General features: G+C 40.5%; 1 protein-coding gene and 1 long non-coding RNA gene across 8 annotated transcripts in view; both read left to right on the top strand.

Moving 5' to 3' along the window:
- The window catches only part of ANKRD44 (ankyrin repeat domain 44), a 330,964-nt gene that overhangs the window by 14,486 nt on the left and 297,916 nt on the right, over window positions 1-18,562 (top strand). The window contains exon 1 of one of the 7 annotated variants that reach the window (XM_063644860.1): window positions 142-404. The exons of the other annotated variants lie outside the window; for them this stretch is intronic. The gene's annotated coding sequence lies outside the window, so the exon portion shown is untranslated. Of the gene's footprint in view, window positions 1-141; window positions 405-18,562 lie in introns of those variants that run through there. 7 annotated transcript variants of the gene reach the window in all.
- LOC129488229 (uncharacterized) overlaps window positions 1-18,562 on the top strand; it is a 62,124-nt gene that overhangs the window by 14,036 nt on the left and 29,526 nt on the right. The window lies entirely within an intron of this gene.

Here is an 18,562-nt window from a genome sequence, read left to right as displayed (position 1 = left end):
TCAATTTGAGGTGATTCTTGGTTGAAATGTAGGGCAAAATAAAAAGGGTCACAGGAAATGAAAATGAGAATCGGTATAAGAAAAGGTGGAATAAGGAAAAATAGGAGAAAAACACCAAGAAACTTTTTTTTTTTTTTTTTTTAGAGGGAAGGAATTAGGAGTGGGAAGGAGATTGACTGTTAGTTTCTTAGGTGAGTGTTGGAGATGCTCTTGAACTTTAAGCTTAATTGGTCACCTCTGTTCTTTGAAATAATTGACATTGATCCTTGCTGTTCAGCCACATTGACACTTACATCTTGGGAGTTCTAGGATTGGACTAACGAAAGTAGAGGTTGTTACTTACACTGCAAAAGAAACAACCAGAGCTGTGTCACTCAGAAGGCTGAAAAGAATCAGGCTGACAGGTAATTTGGCCCCTCAAAGGGTCCTAGTGGCTGATATAGGACCTTCAGAATGAGTGTAGGTGACAGGCAGATAACAAATTATTTTACGCAGCGGGAAGTCAGGTATTAGGAGCTTCTATGACTAGTGACTAGGTTCCTGCAACATCTCTGGTTTTAAGCACCCCACTGCCTGTCCTGGTGAGTTGAACTCAAGCAGGATGTTTCTTCATTACTGCTTTACCTTTTCTATTTCTTCTTCTTCTTTTTTATTTTTTATTTTTTTGAGACAGGGTCTCAATCTGCCACCTAGGCTGGAGTGCAGTGGTGCCATCATAGCTCGACCGTCTGTGCTCAGGTGATCCTACCACTTTAGCCTCCTGAGTAGCTGGGACTATAGGCATGTACCTCCATGTCACCTGGCTCACTTTTTGTAGGGACAGGGTTTCACCATGTCGCCCAGTCTGGTCTTGAACTCCTGGACTCAAGGGATCTGCCCACCTCAGCCTCTCAAAGTGCTGGGATTATAGGAATGAGCAAGCCACCGTGCCCGGTCTTGCTTTTACCTTTTCAACCAGCTCTTCCAGAGGCTGAATAGTATTTTTCTTAACTCCATTCCTGCCGTGAATTGGCTGTGAGATCCTGGCCAGTCATTACACCTCCTTGGGCCTCAGTTTTCTTTAAGAAATGAGGACATTGTTTTAGAGTTTATTCTTGCAGCTGCTCCAGTCTTCTATAGTTTTAAACCAGGGATTGCAGACTACTGTCCACAGGACACATCTGGCCTGCTGCCTGCTTTAAATGGCCCATGAGCCAAGGATAGTTTTTATATTAAGTGATTGAAAAGGATCAAAAGGATAATACTTTGCAGCACATAAAAATTAAACAAAATTCAAATTTCTTTGTCCATAAATATTGTTGTATTATTTGTTTACATCTTGTCTATGGGCGCTACAACAGCAGAGTTGAGTAGTTGTGGCGAAGACTATAGGATCAGCAAAGGTGAAAATATTTACTATCTGGCCTTTTACAGGAAAAATTTGCCAACCTCTTGCTCTAACTCAAGGGCAGACTTGGGGCCATCCTCTTCAGAAATCGAGCGCTACACTCTTACAGTCCTAGTGTTACCTAAGTTGCACTTTGATCTAGATTTAATTAGATTGAGGTGGTAATTCTTGCTTTTATTATTTTCTCCAGTAGAAAGTAGAAGCTTAGTTAACTTTTTTGGTATGCTTCCAATTAAAAACAATCCTCGTTAAAACAATAGTTTTGTTTGTACTCAACTTTTTTCCCCTCTGCCTAGGAATCACTGTAGAGAAGGAAGCCATATGTTTATATTTTAAATCACTTGCCTTTTCTATAGGATTTTTAAACTCCAGATGTGGACTCAGAAACAGTTAATATGTATTTTTGATGCACTCAAAGAGCCAAGATGGGGGAAGAGAGATCTTTACTTCTTATATTTGAGAGCAAGACAGAAATCTTAATATTTTCTATTCCCCATGTAGAGACTCTAGATTAATATGGGGGTGGAAATGGCCTTAATTTTGTAGAAGGCTAATTTTAAGCAAACACAGTTTAAAGGTCAAGTATTACAAATGGAAATTATACAATTAAAAATAAATCTTAAAACTCTCTACTTATCTAATATTGCTAATTATTCTAGAAGGTTCTCTCTGAAGCTAAGTCTGGTAATTTCTGGGTGGGTTATAAGTTTGTGTGTGTGTTGGGGCAGGGGGGTGCAGAGAGAGAGAGAATGAAAATATATGTGTGTGTGGTTTCCAGTGTTCATTTCATTAGAATTATAAAGAGCCTCTGACTCTTGCTCTTGTACTTCCAGAGTCATTTGAGTTATGAAACTCCTCCTAGGCCTGGAATTCTGTTTGATCTCGAATGAAGATGGGCACCTTGAACTGGTTAGCGAGGCCAGAAAGGAGGTCAGTCAACACGTCATCTTTCATATAAAGGTTCACTTTTCTCAGAAGTGAAACTAACTTCTATATGAAAGATGACACTCCAGCCTGGGGGACAGAGAAAGACTCCGTCTCAAAAAAAAAAAAAAAAAGATGACACGTGTTGACTGACCTCCTTTTCTCTATCCTTCAGAGAGAAAGAATTAAGACTAAAGAAACTTGTTTAAAAGATTTGTAAAGAAATTAATGTAGTGTACTTTAGAAAACATGGACAGTGACTGAGTACCTAAGCTGTCTGGGACCTCCAGCATTTTCTGAACAATATTATAAATTGTCTGGGGAAGACAGGAAATGAGCATTAGAATCCCCATTATTCATAGGGAGAAACCGAGGCCAGTGGCTGTTACTTTGCTTGTTGATTGTTAGTGGAGGTAGAGCTCTTATTTTTTCTGGCTCAGTCTGAGGTGCATTTCATTTGCCTATCCTGTTCTTAAACAGCACTTATAAAATCACGTGTCATTTCTACAGTTATATTTAGGATACAGCCTAAAATGCTGTATAAACACCCTGTGATAGAATGCTGAAGGCTGCCGCCTGGGTAATTATCATGTGGTTTTAGTATTGTATCATCTGCATTATCCAGATTAGAATGTATCACCCACTTCTAAGCTGGTCTAGAAGAAGGAGCCCATTGTGTGCAAGGCCATAAGGATATTGCCTCATCGTTCCCCTGTGGGTAAAGATATTTGTGATACACAGAAGACCGTGGAACTTCATTCTTATTTGAAAACACTCATGACTGGTAATAATCCTGAAATACTAAGGGTTTCCCATGCCCTCATCCCCAAAATTCCTCTCTAATATGCTTTGTTTTCTTTTTTTAGAATTTTGCGAGATGTATTTAAAATTGGCCATCTGAAGGGAACATTTGTCACAGCACTGCCTAATCTTTAGATGTGTGTAAATGCAGATGTGTTTAATGAACTCTTTATTTTTCCTGCTTACGTGGAGTGGGGCAAGTTTCTTCACTGAACCTCTCACTTCTGGTTTCAGTCCATTTTTAGCCCCTTGATTAGTGTGTGGCTTGGGAAGGTTGGAGCTAAGCCACTGAATTGCTCTTCACTTCTGGGGGAAAGTGTTTGTACCCCAACTTTTTAGTATCCAAGACTCTGGTTAACTCAGTAGTAGTAGATTAGCAGTGACTATTGAATAAGGGAATGATGTAGTGCCAGTCTCTGCTGCTGTGTTTTTTCCTTCACCATCCTTCCCTTCTTTTATCTACTTTATCTACCTTCTTTTCCTCCTCCTGGGATCTTTACCATGAACAGAGGAAGCACAGGAAGTGATTAATTTTTGGTTATGTAAATAACCCTAGTAAAAGGATTGGTGATATAAAATGTTGCTAATGTTTGGTGGATTTTTTCTTCTTGGTGTCTTGTTAAATATGTATAGTCAAGAATGTGTGGCTGATGGCTTAGTGTGTCATGACATGAACAGATCTGGGACAACTTCTCCAGTCAAGGAAACAGTATGGGAAGGAATGTTTTACTCACCATTTTTTTGTACTCTGGAGATTTTGGACAGGCTTTAACTGGGACAGCTCTTTAAAGACTTGCACAGGAAGTCACTGTTAACGTAGACTCTTGGTTTAAAGCATCTTGCTAAGTAGGGCCCAAAGGAGGCAGAGTGTGATTTCCATCACTGATCCTGGGTGGACTGAGAGGATGGCCATGCTGGGCCATCTACTGATGCTTACAAGTAGCTCATGGCAACATTTTTTACCCCCAATCCCTACCACCAAAAGATTTTTATATGCTGTGTATTCCCTTGCACATTTTTTTGGGGGTTGACATCCAAAGTTTTTCATCACAAAGTTGGAAAGATACAAAGGATGTAATTCCTGGCATAATATAAATGTTGACTTTTAAAATGAAAACATTATATCACTGTTTAAAATATGTTGAATGAAATTTAAACACTATTGTGATTTGAATGTCCCACCTTCACTTAAAAAATACATGAGCAACATCATCACTGGTCATCAGAGAAATGCAAATCAAAACCACAATGAGACACCATCTCACGCCAGTTAGAATGGCGATCATTAAAAAGTCAGGAAACAACAGGTGCTGGAGAGGATGTGAAGAAATAGGAATGCTTTTACACTGTTGGTGGGAGTGTAAATTAGTTCAGCCATTGTGGAAGACAGTGTGGTGATCCCTCAAGAATCTAGAGCTAGAAATACCATTTGACCCAGCAACCCTATTACTGGGTATATACCCAAAGGATTATGAATCATTCTACTATAAAGACACATGCACATGTTTATTGCGGCACTATTCACAGTAGCAAAGACTTGGAACCAATTCAAATGTCCATCAATGGTAGACTGGATTAAGAAAATGTGGCACATGCCCACAGTGGAATACTATGCAGCCATAAAAAAAGGATGAGCTCATGTCCTTTGCAGGGACATGGATTAAGGTGGAAACCATCATCCTCAGCAAATTCACAGGGACAGAAGACCAAACACCGCATGTTCTCACTCATAGGTGGGAATTGAACAATGAGATCACTTGGACACAGAGCAGGGAACATCACACACTGGGGCCTGTCGTGGGGTGGTGGGGTGGGGGAGGGATAGCATTTGGAGAAATACATAGTGTAAATGATGAGTTAATGGGTGCAGCAAGCCAACATGGCACATGTATACGTATGTATCAAACCTGCACATTGTGCACATGTACCCTAGAACTTTAATTTTAAAAAAATACATGAGCAAGCATTATTTGATAGTTGGAAATTTTACATTGTTCCTTTTTCTCCTTGAGCTTATGCTTCTATTCTACTTTCTCATGCAGAATTTGGGTGGGTGTGGTGGCTCATGCCTGTAAATTACTGCACTTTTATCCAAATATTATACATTTTCTTTCTTTATTTTTTTGAGACGGAGTCTTGCTCTATTGCCCAGGCTAGAGTGCAATGGCATGATCCCAGCTCACTGCAACCTCCGCCTCCTGGGTTCAAGTGAGTCTCCTGCCTCAGCCTCCCAAGTAGCTGGAATTACAGGGGCCCACCACCATGCCCAGCTAATTTTTGTGTTTTTAGTAGAGACGGGATTTCACCATCTTGGCCAGGCTGGTCTTGAACTGCTGACCTCAGGTGATCCACCTGCCTTGGCCTCCCAAAGTGCTCGGATTACAGGCATGGGCCACCGTGCCTGGCCACATCTTTTTTATTTTTTAGGGACAGGGTCTCACTCTGTTACCCAGCCTAGAGTGTGGTGGTGTGATTATAGCTTACAGCAGCCTGGTACTCCTGGGCTCAAGTGATCCTGTCACATCAGCCTCCTAAGTAGCTAGGATTACAGGTGCTCACCAGCATGCCCGGCAAATCTTTGTATTTTTTGTACAGACAGGGTCTCCCTATGTTGCCCACGCTAGTCTGAAACTCCTGGCCTCAAGGGATCCTCCCTCCTTGGCCTCCCAAAGTGTTGGGATTACAGGTGCGAGCTGCTGTGCCTGGCACAAATGTACTACCTTAAAAAAATCTGCAGAGGTTGCAGTGAGCTGAGATCGCGCCACTGCACTCCAGCCTGGGCTGAACTGAGACTCCATCTCAAACAAAAACAAAAACAAAAAACAAAAAACAAACTGATTATCTTACGATACTTTGTAACAAAAATGTGATCCTGAGATGCTAAGAGTTAAACAAATTTCTGGATTGAGTTTCCAATGATTATTAACAATGTATCAAAACAAATATAAAATTTGATAAATTATTAATAATACATGCAAAGTAAAGCATGCTTATTTGGAATGAATTTCTTGATCTGTTGATGAGGCACTTTCTTTTTAAAATGAGTCCGTGTATTTGTGAAGAACATGGCTTATTGCTGGGATGATACAGTGGGAGTTAAAGTTCTGACTTCGAATCTCCTGGTTTTCAACTGGTCCTTTCTTTGACACCAGGAAACTCAAGTGAATCAGCAAGAAAATAAAATAATCCCATCAAGAAGTGAATAGACATTTCTCAAAAGAAGATATACAAACAGCCCACAAACATATGAAAAAATGCTCAACATCACTAACCATCAGGGAAATGCAAATTAAAACCACAATGAGATACCACCTTACTCCTGCAAGAATGGCCATAATTAAAAAGTTGAAACACAGTAGATGTTGGTGTGGATGTGGTGAAAAGGAAACACTTTTACACTGTTGGTAGGAATGTAAATTAGTACAACCTGGGATTATAGGCATGAGCCACAGTGTCCCACCTATTTGTTTTTTTTTCTTTTTGAAAAATTGACTGTATTGGGAGGCTGAGGCGGGCAGATCACTTGAAGTCAGGAGTTCGAGACCAGCCTGGCCAACATAGTGAAACGCTGTCTCTCCTAAAAATACAACTATTAGCCAGGTGTGGTGGCGGGCACCTGTAATTTCAGCTACTTGGGAGGCTGAGGTAGGAGAATTGCTTGAACCCAGGAAGTGGAGGTTGCAGTGAGCCGAGATCATGCCACTGCACTCAGCCTGGGTGATAGAGACTCCATCTCAAAAAAAAAAAAAAAAAAGAAAAATTGACCATATTGTGGATAGTTCACATAAAATGGCATGCATCCATTTTAATGACATGTAGATGTGTTTTGACAAAGGTTACATGTGTAATCACCCCCATAATCAAGATATGGAATGATTGTATCATCCCCAAAGAGTTCTCTTCTGCTTCTTTGTCTTCTCTACTTTACATCCTAGGCAAATACTGATCTGCTGTCTGTTACTACAGATGAATTTCACACAAATGGAATCACATAGTTTGTCCTCTTTAGTTTCTGGCATCTTTTGCTGAGCATAAGGATTTTGAGATTCGTTCATGTTTTGTGTATAAGGAGATAAAATCTTTCTTATTACTAAATAGCGTTCCAGTGTCTGGCTATACCATAATTGTTCATCCATTCATCTGTTGATGGAAATTTGGGTTGTACCCACATTTATCTATTATGAATAATTATGTGCAAGTCTTTTCTTTAAACATAAATTTGTCTCGTATAATACCTGGATAAATGCATGTTTATAAGAAACTGACAAACTGTTTTTCAAAGTGGTCATACCATTTCACACTCCCCCAACAATACATATGGGTTAGTTTCTCCACATCCTTGTCAACACTTGGAATTAGCAGTCTTTTAAATTTTAGCTATACTAATATTTATGTAGTAGTGTTTGTGCGTTTTTTTTGTATTTTTTCTTTACTGATACATAATATTTTACATATTTATGGAGTCTATATGAGTGAGACATACATAGGATGTGTAATGACCAAACCAGGGTATTTGGGGGTATTCATCACTCTAAGTATTTATCATTTCTATACGTTGGTATCACTTAGAGCCTCTCTTCTAGTTACTTTGAAATATACAAAATATTGTTGCTAGGTATAATTACCCTAGTCTGCTACCAGACATTACAATTTATTTCTTCTACCTAAACTGTATGTTAGTACCCATTAACCAACCTCTCTTCATATCCTCCTCCCATCCACTTATCCTTCTCAGCCTCTGGTATCTATTATTATATCCTCTGGGTCCATGATTTCAAGTTTTTTAGCTCCCATATATGAATGAGAACATGTGGTATTTGTCTTTCTGTGCCTGGCTTATTTCACTTAACCTTATGACCTCCAGTTTTATCCATGTTGCTGCAAGTGATATGATTTCATTCTTTTTTTATGGCTGAATAGTATTCCATGGTGTGTGTGTGTATGTGTATACATACGTGTGTGTATACATACGTGTGTGTATATGTGTATATATATGTCACGTGTGTGTGTATATATATATATGTATATCACATTTTCTTTATCCATTCATCTGTTGATGGACACTTAGATTCCATAACTTTGCTCTTGTGAATAGTGCTGTGATAAACTTGCATGTGCAGCTATCCCTTTTACATAGTGGTTTCTTTTCCTTTGGACTGATATCCAACAGTGGGATTCCTAGGTCATATAGAAGTTATTTATATTTGTTTTCTTTTTTTTTTGAGAGATTGCCATACTGTTCTCCATAGTGGTTGTATTAATTTACATTCCCATCAACAGTGTATAAGAGTTTCCTTTTCTCTGCATCCTCACCAGCATCTGTGAAACTTTATTTACCACCCATGAAGTCTTCCTCTCAGATATAGTGAATGAAGTTTCTATGTGCTTCTCCTTATATTCCACTCTGTGCAACTGATTGAATAGCTGGATGTAAGTTATGGTGTTTCTCATTGGATTTGAACATTTGCTTAGAATCTCATGGTATTTGAAAGCTAATTTCTCATATCTAAAGACCCAGATCCTCCTTTTATAACTGATTTTTGGGCAAACCCTAAATTTTTGGTCTTTAGGGAGTACATCAGATGTCTTTTTTTCTTTTCTTTTCTTTTCTTTTCTTTTTTTTTTTGAGACTGAGTCTCACTCTGTCACCCAGGCTGGAGTGCAATGATGTGATCTCGGCCCACTGCAACCACTGCCTCCCGGGTTCAAGTGATTCTCTGGCCTCAGCCTCCTGAGTGGCTGGGACTACAGGTGTGTGCCACCACACCGGGCTAATTTTTGTATTTTTAGGAGGGACAGGGTTTCACCATGTTGGCCAGGCTGGTCTTGAACTCCTGACCTCGAGTGATATGCCCGCCTCGGCCTTCCAAAGTGCTAGGATTACAGGCATGAGCTACCACGCCCGGCGGATGTCTACTTTGGTTTGCTAATTCCTGTATTAGCTAAGAAGTCCCCAGATATCCTAAATAGAAAATAGGTATTATATCTCAGCAGTTACTTTACAAAAAACAGGGTAAAAGATCTAGATATAAACTTCACAACGATTTGTGGTTGTCTGTGTGTTGAATGGATTTGTTTGGCTTTTCTGTGTAGCGTTCAACAGCATTAAAAACGGTTCTTTGGAGAGAATACTAGTCTGATGACTAGTGTTGCTTGTTCCTCTCTTGCTCATCTCTAGAACAAACAGAAACACACGTCCTCTCTGCCAAGTATTCTGTGACGTCACAAGGCAGCTCCTACAGTGCAGCAGCTTTTTCTTACGCTTTTCTTTTCTGGCTGCAGGAGAATTAATCTCTTCCTTCATACTTTTACCCATTTTTTTTAAATCAGTTGGAGGATACATGATATTATTTAGAACATCTAGAAGGTATACTTTTTAAAAAAACAGACTTTAATTTTTAGAGCAATTTTATGTTCACAGCAAAATTGAGCAGAAAGTACAGAGAGTTCCATATACCCCCTGTCCCCACAACCAGCCTCTCCCACTGTCACCATCCCCACTAGAGTGGTACATTTGTTACCATCGATGAACCTGCATTGACACATCATCACCCAAAGTCCATAGTTAACAGGGTTCACTCTTGGTGTTGTACATTCTGTGGGTTTTGACAAATGTATAATGACATGTATCCACCATTATAGGGCCATACGGAATAGTTTCACTGCCCTGAAAATCCTCCATGCTCTGCCTACTCATCCCTGCTTACCCCCTAACCCCTGGCAACCACTGATCCTTTTTCTATCTCCATAGTTTTATCTTTTCCAGAATGTTATACAGTCGGATAAATTCTTTTAAACAGGGATCTAGCAGGATAAAGACGTTTTGAAACTGTAAGGGATCTTAGAGATTTTTCATTCTGTGGCTTTTTTTCATGCTTACCAAAGTTACGTATTTTTCAACAGTTTGAATAGAAACCAATTCGTACAGTTTCATAAGCAAACAAAAATTACATTAAAAAATTAAGTTAATATTCCTGGGAGAAGTAAAGAGAAGCATTTAAAAAGTTAAGGTATTTGGGAGGCCCAGGTGAGAGGATCACTTGAGGCCAAGAGTTCAGGACCAGCCTGGACAACATAGCGAGACCCCCATCTCTGCAAAAAATTAAAAAAAAAATTAGCCAGACATTGTGGCGTCCTTGTAGTCCTAGCTACTGGGGAGGCTGAGGCAGGAGGATCAATTGAGCCCAGGAGATTGAGGCTGCAGTGAGATATGATCTTGCTACTGCACTCCAGCCTGGGTGACAGGGCAAGGCCCTGTCTCTTAAAAAAGAAAAAAAAAAAAAAGTAGAAGAAGTAGGTAAAAAATTCTTTCTGTCCTTAGATACTCTTTAAAGAATTTGAAAGCCAATTTTGGTTGCTATTTTGATAGCATTAAGGGAAATCTTTGAATTAAATAAAACCAAATTGCTTTCAAATTGAGACAGTTAATTTAAATAGAAATATGCTCAATTTTATTGCAGAGTGGGACTGGAATCTATTGAAGCAAAAGATGTTTGGAAAGGGTAATATGCCTTAACAGTGTCATGGGGGACCCTTATAGAGCAGCAAATGACTACACTGGCCCACCAGCTGCAACGGTCAAATGGAAACGCTTTCTTCCTTGTGCCAAATTGGCCAGCTTGTCTCTTTACTTTATAAATTGGGTGGTACCATTGTCAGACTCACCCAGAGTTAGCTCTGGGGCTCATGCGTTTTGTGTGAGAGATGGAATGGTTGAATTACTACCACTGGCACTTAGCAATCAAACTGGAAGGCCTGATTCTGATTTTGTCAGAGGGTTCCCAGAGGTGACCATATAGTGAAATCTGTTCTTTTATTCAGAATCTGACCCTATATCATTTTATTGATCTCTTTAAGCTTTGTACAGGTTCTTTGTCAACCATAATGAGGTTTTATGTTTTCTTTCCTTTTTGTTTTTCTGCAATCTGTCCAACCAAGGTTTATCTTGCAGGAATTTGTGACTGGGGGCATGCCTGAGACGAGCAAACGGTGCAAATCTTTAAGGCTGTGACACTTGGCTGTTAATAGCTTAAGAAGCTCTTGGTTGTAGGAGTAAGTCATAAAGCCACAAAAGGATTTAGCTTCATGAGAAAGTAGAAATCTACTTAGCATTTTTATGAGAAAATGTAGTGACTACTCCATTAGAGTCAAGCATTAAGGGTTCAGCATCAACTAGGATGTTTCCCATAGTTTGGCAAGTTGCTTTTTAACTCATGGCTTCTCACACCTGGAACCTGTTTCCTCTAGTTGCTCCATCGCAGGCAGGCTACTGTGTTTTGATCAGAACCCAGAAGAAAAGAACCTGGGAGCTGGGTATCACAGGTAGCATTTTATGGCATCAGACATGTTCCAGTGACTAACTCTTGGCTGCCCCATCCCCAGACACTTTCCTGCAGTGGGTTGGGGCTGGGGAGGTTGTGGAGCTCATTGATGGACATTTTGCAGTTTGGCTCACTGGGTCCACAGGCCTTACATAACCTAAACTCTCTGACTTTTCATCACTTCCTGCAGAATGTGATGTGGGTGGGCCAAGGGATTCAAGTAGAGACTAGTGGGTGATACTTAAACTTGCTCAAAGGGAACATCTTTTAGGGAGCCTTCAAGAGTGCCACAAAATTGGGCTATGACTGTTTCCGTCATCTGAGAGAGGGCTGTCTCTGTTTCTGTTATCTTAACAAGCAGAAGATATATTTCTGTCGTAAGTAGTGAAGGTCTTCATATCTTAACATTGAATAATGTAAAAAAAATTTAACTTTTTTTTTTTTTGAGATGGAGTCTTGCTCTGTTGCCCAGGCTAGAGTGCAGTGGTGCAATCTCGGCCCACTGTAACCTCTGCCTCCTGGGTTAAAGCAATTCTTGTGTCTCAGCCTCCCCAGTAGCTAGGATTACAGGTGCACACCACCACACCTGGCTAATTTTTGTATTTTTAGTAGAGACGAGGTTTCACCATGTTAGCCAGGCTGGTCTCGAACTCCTGGCCTCAAGTGATCCACCCACCTAGGCCTTCCAAAGTTTTGGGATTATAGGCATGAGCCACCGTGCCTGGCTCTAATAATGTAAAAATTTTAATGAGTCATATTTCTAGAATTTTGTTTAAACACACAAATTATGTGTGTGTGTGTGTGTGTGTGTGTGTGTGTGTGTGTGACTGTTGCCGTGAGTTCTTGTTTGACACGTGGTAGTATGTGGTAGGGTTTGGAGAAATTAATGGGAAAAAGAGTATACGTCACATTTATGTAGTTTTTTTCCTTCTAAGAATTGGGAAAAGGCCTCCATTGTTTGATTTTCATGGTGAGGCAACTTGGACCTGGTCATAGAACATGAATGTCCTGAGGGATGATAGGGAATGCAGGGAATACCCAGAGAAATCCTGTTAGCCTGCCAGAGACGGGAGTGACCCTCATTTCTTCATCTCCTTGTGCAGTTCTTCAATGTTCTTTGCAAATGGATTTCACTAAAGTGAGTTCTGTCTATTAATGTCAATAGGTATAGATGTCTTTCCATCTTATCCATAACGTGGAGAAGATGCAATATGCCTCATAAATATTTCCAAGAACAATGTTCCTTTTATTTCAGTAAATTAGAGGTCAGCACCCTGTCCATAGATAGATCCAGCAAAAGGGAAGAAGAGACAGTAGTTAACAGTGTTCATTCTTCTACACAATCTCTCTGTATCTGGTACCTTGTGCCTAGTTAAGTAACTGAATACTGATATCACTGAGCTATTCTTTAAAATAGTGCAGTGTTGGAAAGCCTTCCATACCAAAATTCAAACCCCTCCTTTATCAGACATTGCCCTAGACTACTCAAGCCTAACATAGAATAGTTCCCAAGCTTTACTCCCCGCCCCCATTTATTGCTCCTTTATGCTGCAAACATGATTGCAAGAGGGAAAATGTAATTTTTAAAATTCACTTTGGTAAAAGGGATTCCAGTGATTTCATTACCACCTTAAACGTTTGTAAAAAAAAAACAAAAAAAACCTCATCACCTTAAATTATTAAAGTGTATATTTAACCATTATTGTCATCCAGGTACACTTTCAACAGTTTTGTTTCTATTAAGGATGTAATTATTTTATAAGGAAACATTAAATATTTACCATAATTAAAGAGACATGCTGGCATTTGTTTCACTATTTTTTACTTGAATTGCTTTATATAGAAACTTGTGGAATTGCTTTATATGGAAATTGCTTTATATGGCGATTCATACTGAGATTTCAGTAGAGCAGGTATTAAAAGATGTATCCAGGGGCTCTGCCCAGAGACTGGCATGAAGGTTTATAGGACTCAATAAATATTTATTGGTTGAAAAATGAATTACATTCCATTTTGTTTGTCCCTAGGGGATTTTATCCTAATGGGCTTTAAAAAATTTAATAGGTTTCACTATAATAAAATATAACCAGTACAGTATGGTGTCACTTGTCTTGTGCTGGACAAGGGTAACCAAACTCAGAGACATCAACTCCTCTCTCCAGCCTCCACATCCTGGTGAGAGAAACTAACCTATCCTGTGGGTCAGAGAGAATCTAAGTGAGGCTTAGAAGCTTATTCAAACATACATATCTATAAAAGCATTCCTATGATGTTTTCTTCTCTTAAAAACTCTTCCAGAGACTCTTGTAAAGGAATTATAAAAGTTTCTGAACAGATACAGAATACCATTAGTTCACTGGTCAAATAAGAATCCAGAAGCTGATATATTTTAAATTCATAACAGTGTACTCTGTGCCTACTAAGGTAGAGAGTACACCTCCCAGATTCAAATGATCCTCCTGCCTCAGCCTCCTGAGTAGCTGGGATTACAGACGCATGTCATTATGCTGGCTAATTTTTGTATTTTTAGTAGAGATGGGGTTTCGCCACATTGGCCGGGCTGGTCCTGAACTCCTGGCCTCAGGTCATCTGCTCGTCTTGGCCTCCCAAAGTGCTGGGATTACAAGTGTGAGCTACCACACCCGGCCTGGAGGGATTAAAGTTTTTAGTGTAAAGAACACTGTAATATTGAAAGACCCTGTCTCAAAAAAATAAAATAAAATCCCCAACTTCAAGCATCTTCTCTGTTTCACCTCTCAACATCCCAGGGTGGCCCTCAGATCTGCCATAGACTCCTAAGTCCTCATCACACCACATCAAAACCATTCCAACAGCCCCAACTGGAGCTCTCTAAACTAAACTACCTTATATCCAAATGCCAGGCTCATCTTCAAACACTTAAACACACACCGCCTCTCACACCAGCCTGTTACTATAAACTTCTCAGTCTGGCATTCAAGACATACATACACCACCAAGCCTTTTAATCTTTCTCCAAAGACTCCAAGAAAAAAAAAAAACATAATGGCAAAACACAGTAGACATTGTAGTTACTATATATATATATATATTTTTTTTGTTTTTTTTTTTTTTTTTTTAGAGTCTCGCTCTGTCACCCAGGCTGGAGTGTAGTGGCACGATCTCCGTTCACTGCAAGCTCTGCCTCCCAGGTTCACGCCATTCTCTTGCCTCAGCCTCCCGAGTAGCTGGGACTACTGGTGCCCGCCACCACACCTGGCTAATTTTCTGTATTTTTGGTAGAGACGGGTTTCACCGTGTTAGCCAGGATGGTCTTGATCTCCTGACCTCGTGATCCGCCTGCCTTGGCCTCCCAAAGTGCTGGGATTACAGATGTGAGCCACCGCGCCCGGCCTGTAGTTACCATATTTATACCAGAATCATCTTACGTGGCTTCAGACAGAACGCTAATTTTGCATTAGCACCTACCAACCAGCCTCACAATATGAAAAGTTCACTGTGGATTTAAACAAGATTTAAACTTCTCTTCCACTGCTGGGAAGAAAATGAGGGAAAGTTATAAGCAAGAAAGGAGCAGTTTTAAATTTCTAGGAGGATTTTAGGGTAATATATAGATTTTTAATTCCAAGGAAAAAATTTGCCTGTATTCCTTTAATAGAGGAAATGCAGTAAACGACACCCTATTACATTATCTGCCAAAATACAGTTAGCAAGTTAGCAACATCATTTCCTCATTTTCCAAACACGTCTGCTGATAGATTCATCAAAAGAGGTGCTTTACTCCCTATTGCTGATTTTGTAAATTACCAGGCCCAAAAAGGAAATATGATGTAAATTACTCAGGGACTTAAGCCTTATACAAGGACTGACGATGTTTTTTTTCAGTTTAAGCTAAGTTACTCCCATTCTGCCAAAAAGAAAATGGACAGAGAGTTGGACAACTACCTACCAAAAAGGTCTGGGACGTTGTTTCTTTGCCAGATTGAGGGGTTAGGGAAACTAAAGCTTGTTGGTGATGGGGGGTAGGGGATGGAGGATCAGGAGGTGGGGAGCAGGATGCCTTAATGGAATTTACAATATTGAAATATCTATTTTTTCTAGAGTAAATAAAGCATCAGGCCTCCTATCAACAGGCATGTAACATGTTCATTTGGTATAAGATCATCTCCCAAAGTCCCTACAAAGATGGACAGGCATTTATACCTACTGACATTAATAGACAGAACTCAACTTTAGTGAAATCCATTTGCAAAGAACATTGAAGAACTACACAAGGAGAATGAACAAATGAAGGTCACTCAGGACTCTGGCAGGTTAACAGAGCAAGACCATATCTCAAAAAAAAAAAAAAAAAAAAGTAGAGCTTAAGATTTTAATATAAAGAACATTCTAGTGAAAGACTGTTTATTTTAAAAATTATTTTTATTTTATTTTATTTTTTGGGCCCCACTGACCAGGCTCCAGAAAGACCGTTTTTTAAGTAAAGACAAACAAAATGTTAGCTGGAGAGGTTTAGGTAGACAGTAGTGAGATGGAGTACCAGGAGAAAAAGACTAAATATGTTGGGAATTGAGTGGTAACATGTGGCTTTAATTGGTTAAAGAGGTCTATTCATTAGTAATTGACCACCGTGGGTAGCTGGTTTATCAAGGGGTAATAATACTCCTTGATGGCTTTTACATTTTCAGCAATCAAGTTCAGTAGTACAATCCCTAGTTCACCAAAATCGCATCCGCGAGGCTTATCAAGACCGTGGCTATTGTACAGCGGTTGCTCAAGCATCCCACACTTGGCTCCTCCATCTCCACATAATTTGTCCTGACAGATCTTAGACCGCGGAGTCAGCTTGGGATCTCTGTGTTTCTCTGTTAAGTTTGTGGTTCAGGCACAGGTAACTGAAAACAGATGTTTTTAGAGCAAAAACTCCGCTCGTTTTCTTGTTGAGCTTTTGGTAATTTGGGAAGGGAAGGGGAGCTGCCTTTTGCAAACCCTTTGTGCTTTTGTTACGAGCAGTTTCCTGACCTCAGCAATGCTTGCCAATGCTTTATCCAGATGCTTTCTTTGTTGTTTCTGGTAGGTGTTGCTGACTTGGGCGGAGAGGAGCCATAGCCCCTTTTTTCTTTATGCTAATTTCATTCTCCTGTTGCCTATTTCCTGTCTGTAGACTGCACATGGCCCTGGGGGACTTAAGGTGATTTTCCGACCTTGCAATCACCTCTTAGGATTTTTCTGTTAAACACTCTTAGGTGTATGTGACAGCACTAGGGACAGAGTGAATTGGCAGTCCTGTCACATGGCGAGCTCAAAGAGAGTGCAATGATTGGACAGAAAGAGAGAGATAAGGTGATTTAAAGGCAGAAGTGTCTCATACACCATTAATACTAGGGAGGACCAAATTCTTATAGTAGTGGTGGCTCAAAAATGATGACAACAAAGCTTTGCAGAGCATCTGCTGTGAGGCGAACAGGTGAGATGCTGAGAAGCCAGGACGAGACACCGTACCTAGGAGCTTCACGGTCCAACTGGGTGCGGTGGGAAGCATAGAAATAAATCAATCCCAACGAAGGGCAGTCTGTTTAGGGTGCCAGCTGATGGCTCTCATGGGAGTGCAGGAGAGCGAGCACATCCAGGCAGGAAGCATTCTGAAAAGTGGCTTTATGGAGGACATGGGATTTGAGCTGGTTTTAAAATGTCTCGTAGTAGGACAAACTAGGAAGAAGGAGGAAGGGTGCATTTGGGAGTAGAGGTCAGTAAGGGAAGAGAGGAAAAGGAAGCCTTGCAGAGGGTTTCCAGGAACGGTGAAGCGAACAGCTTGGCTGGAGCAGAGGGTGTGTATAGGCAACAGTGGGAGATTGGATGGAAGAGAATGGACAGTGCCAGTTTGTGGAGGCCTCTGAAAACCCGCTAAGGAGTTTGGAGTTTATCTTGTGACCGTGGGGAGCCATGAAGACTTTTGATCAGGGGTTGTGATGTGTGCCAAGTGGTGTTTTAGGATGAATAATCTAACCATGATGTACATAGAGACTCAATGGCTTGTTTACTGCCTGGACTGTGTGGTGCTGTTTTTCAGGCCATCTTCCAAGGACAAATGACTTTTTATTGTATACAGGTGGGCTCCCTGGTATTGTATTAGGAACTGACCCTCACAGTTTTATTAGTTAGGAGAGGGAAATGTTCTATCACCAGCATCTCTTAAATCTTCAGGGGCAATATTTTATCAGTCTTTGAAATGTGGACTGAATGATGGATATGCGATCCACTCTTAAATACAGCACTGCTAAGCTCAGCCCTGCAATCATGTGGTTATGAAATATTATCCAGCCTGAAACCATAAGAAAAACCCGCTTAGTCTGACCTACTCACAACACATGAGAGCCCAACCTTTGAAAGGATGTGGAAAAACTGGAGAACCGCTGACTGCACAAAATGCAAATGAGAATTCCGTGTGGAGGGATTCTTCTCTGACTTTTTGGTATTTTCTTCTCTTGCATGTTTGCTTCAGACCACACCACCTGTTTCTGCTGCAAATGTTTCCAAAGCCAAAAGTCTTTGCCTCGGAGATTTGAGGCACTTGCTTGCTGGCGACCTACATGTCACAATGAGAGAAAGGAAAGGGGTGGTGGGGAAGAGAAAGTGGGTAGAAAGGTCTTTTGGTCTTACTGTCCAATAAGACCTTGTGGCCTGTGACATGGGTGTAAAGAGCCTCCATCTTTACCTTTATAGGGATAAAAGTGAGTTTTGTGGATGGGCGCAGTGGCCCACGCCTGAAATCCCAGAACTTTGGGAGGCTGAGGTTGAGGCCAGGAGTTCGAGACCAGCATGGTGAAACCCTGTCTCTACTAAAAATACAAAAATCAACCGGGCGTGATGGTGTGTGCCTGTAGTCCCAGCTACTCGGGAGGCTGAGGCAGGAGAATTGCTTGAACCCGGGAGGTGGAGGTTGCAGTGAGCCGAGATCACACCACTGCACTCCAGCCTGGGCGACAGAGCAAGACCCTGTCTCAAAACAAGACAAACAAAAAGTAAGTTTTGTAACTACCTGGATGCACATTTAGGATGCAGAATAAAAAACAGAATCTGATGATTTCATCTTTATTTCTATTCATTGTTAACTCTTTCTGCATTAGAACACAGAAGCTTAGCACTTTGC

This window comes from Symphalangus syndactylus, chromosome 8, assembly GCF_028878055.3.
Source record: "Symphalangus syndactylus isolate Jambi chromosome 8, NHGRI_mSymSyn1-v2.1_pri, whole genome shotgun sequence".
Classification (NCBI taxonomy): Eukaryota; Metazoa; Chordata; class Mammalia; order Primates; family Hylobatidae; genus Symphalangus; species Symphalangus syndactylus.
The sequence above is the reverse complement of the archived record's forward strand: the minus strand, read 5'-3'. Positions and strand labels throughout refer to the sequence as shown.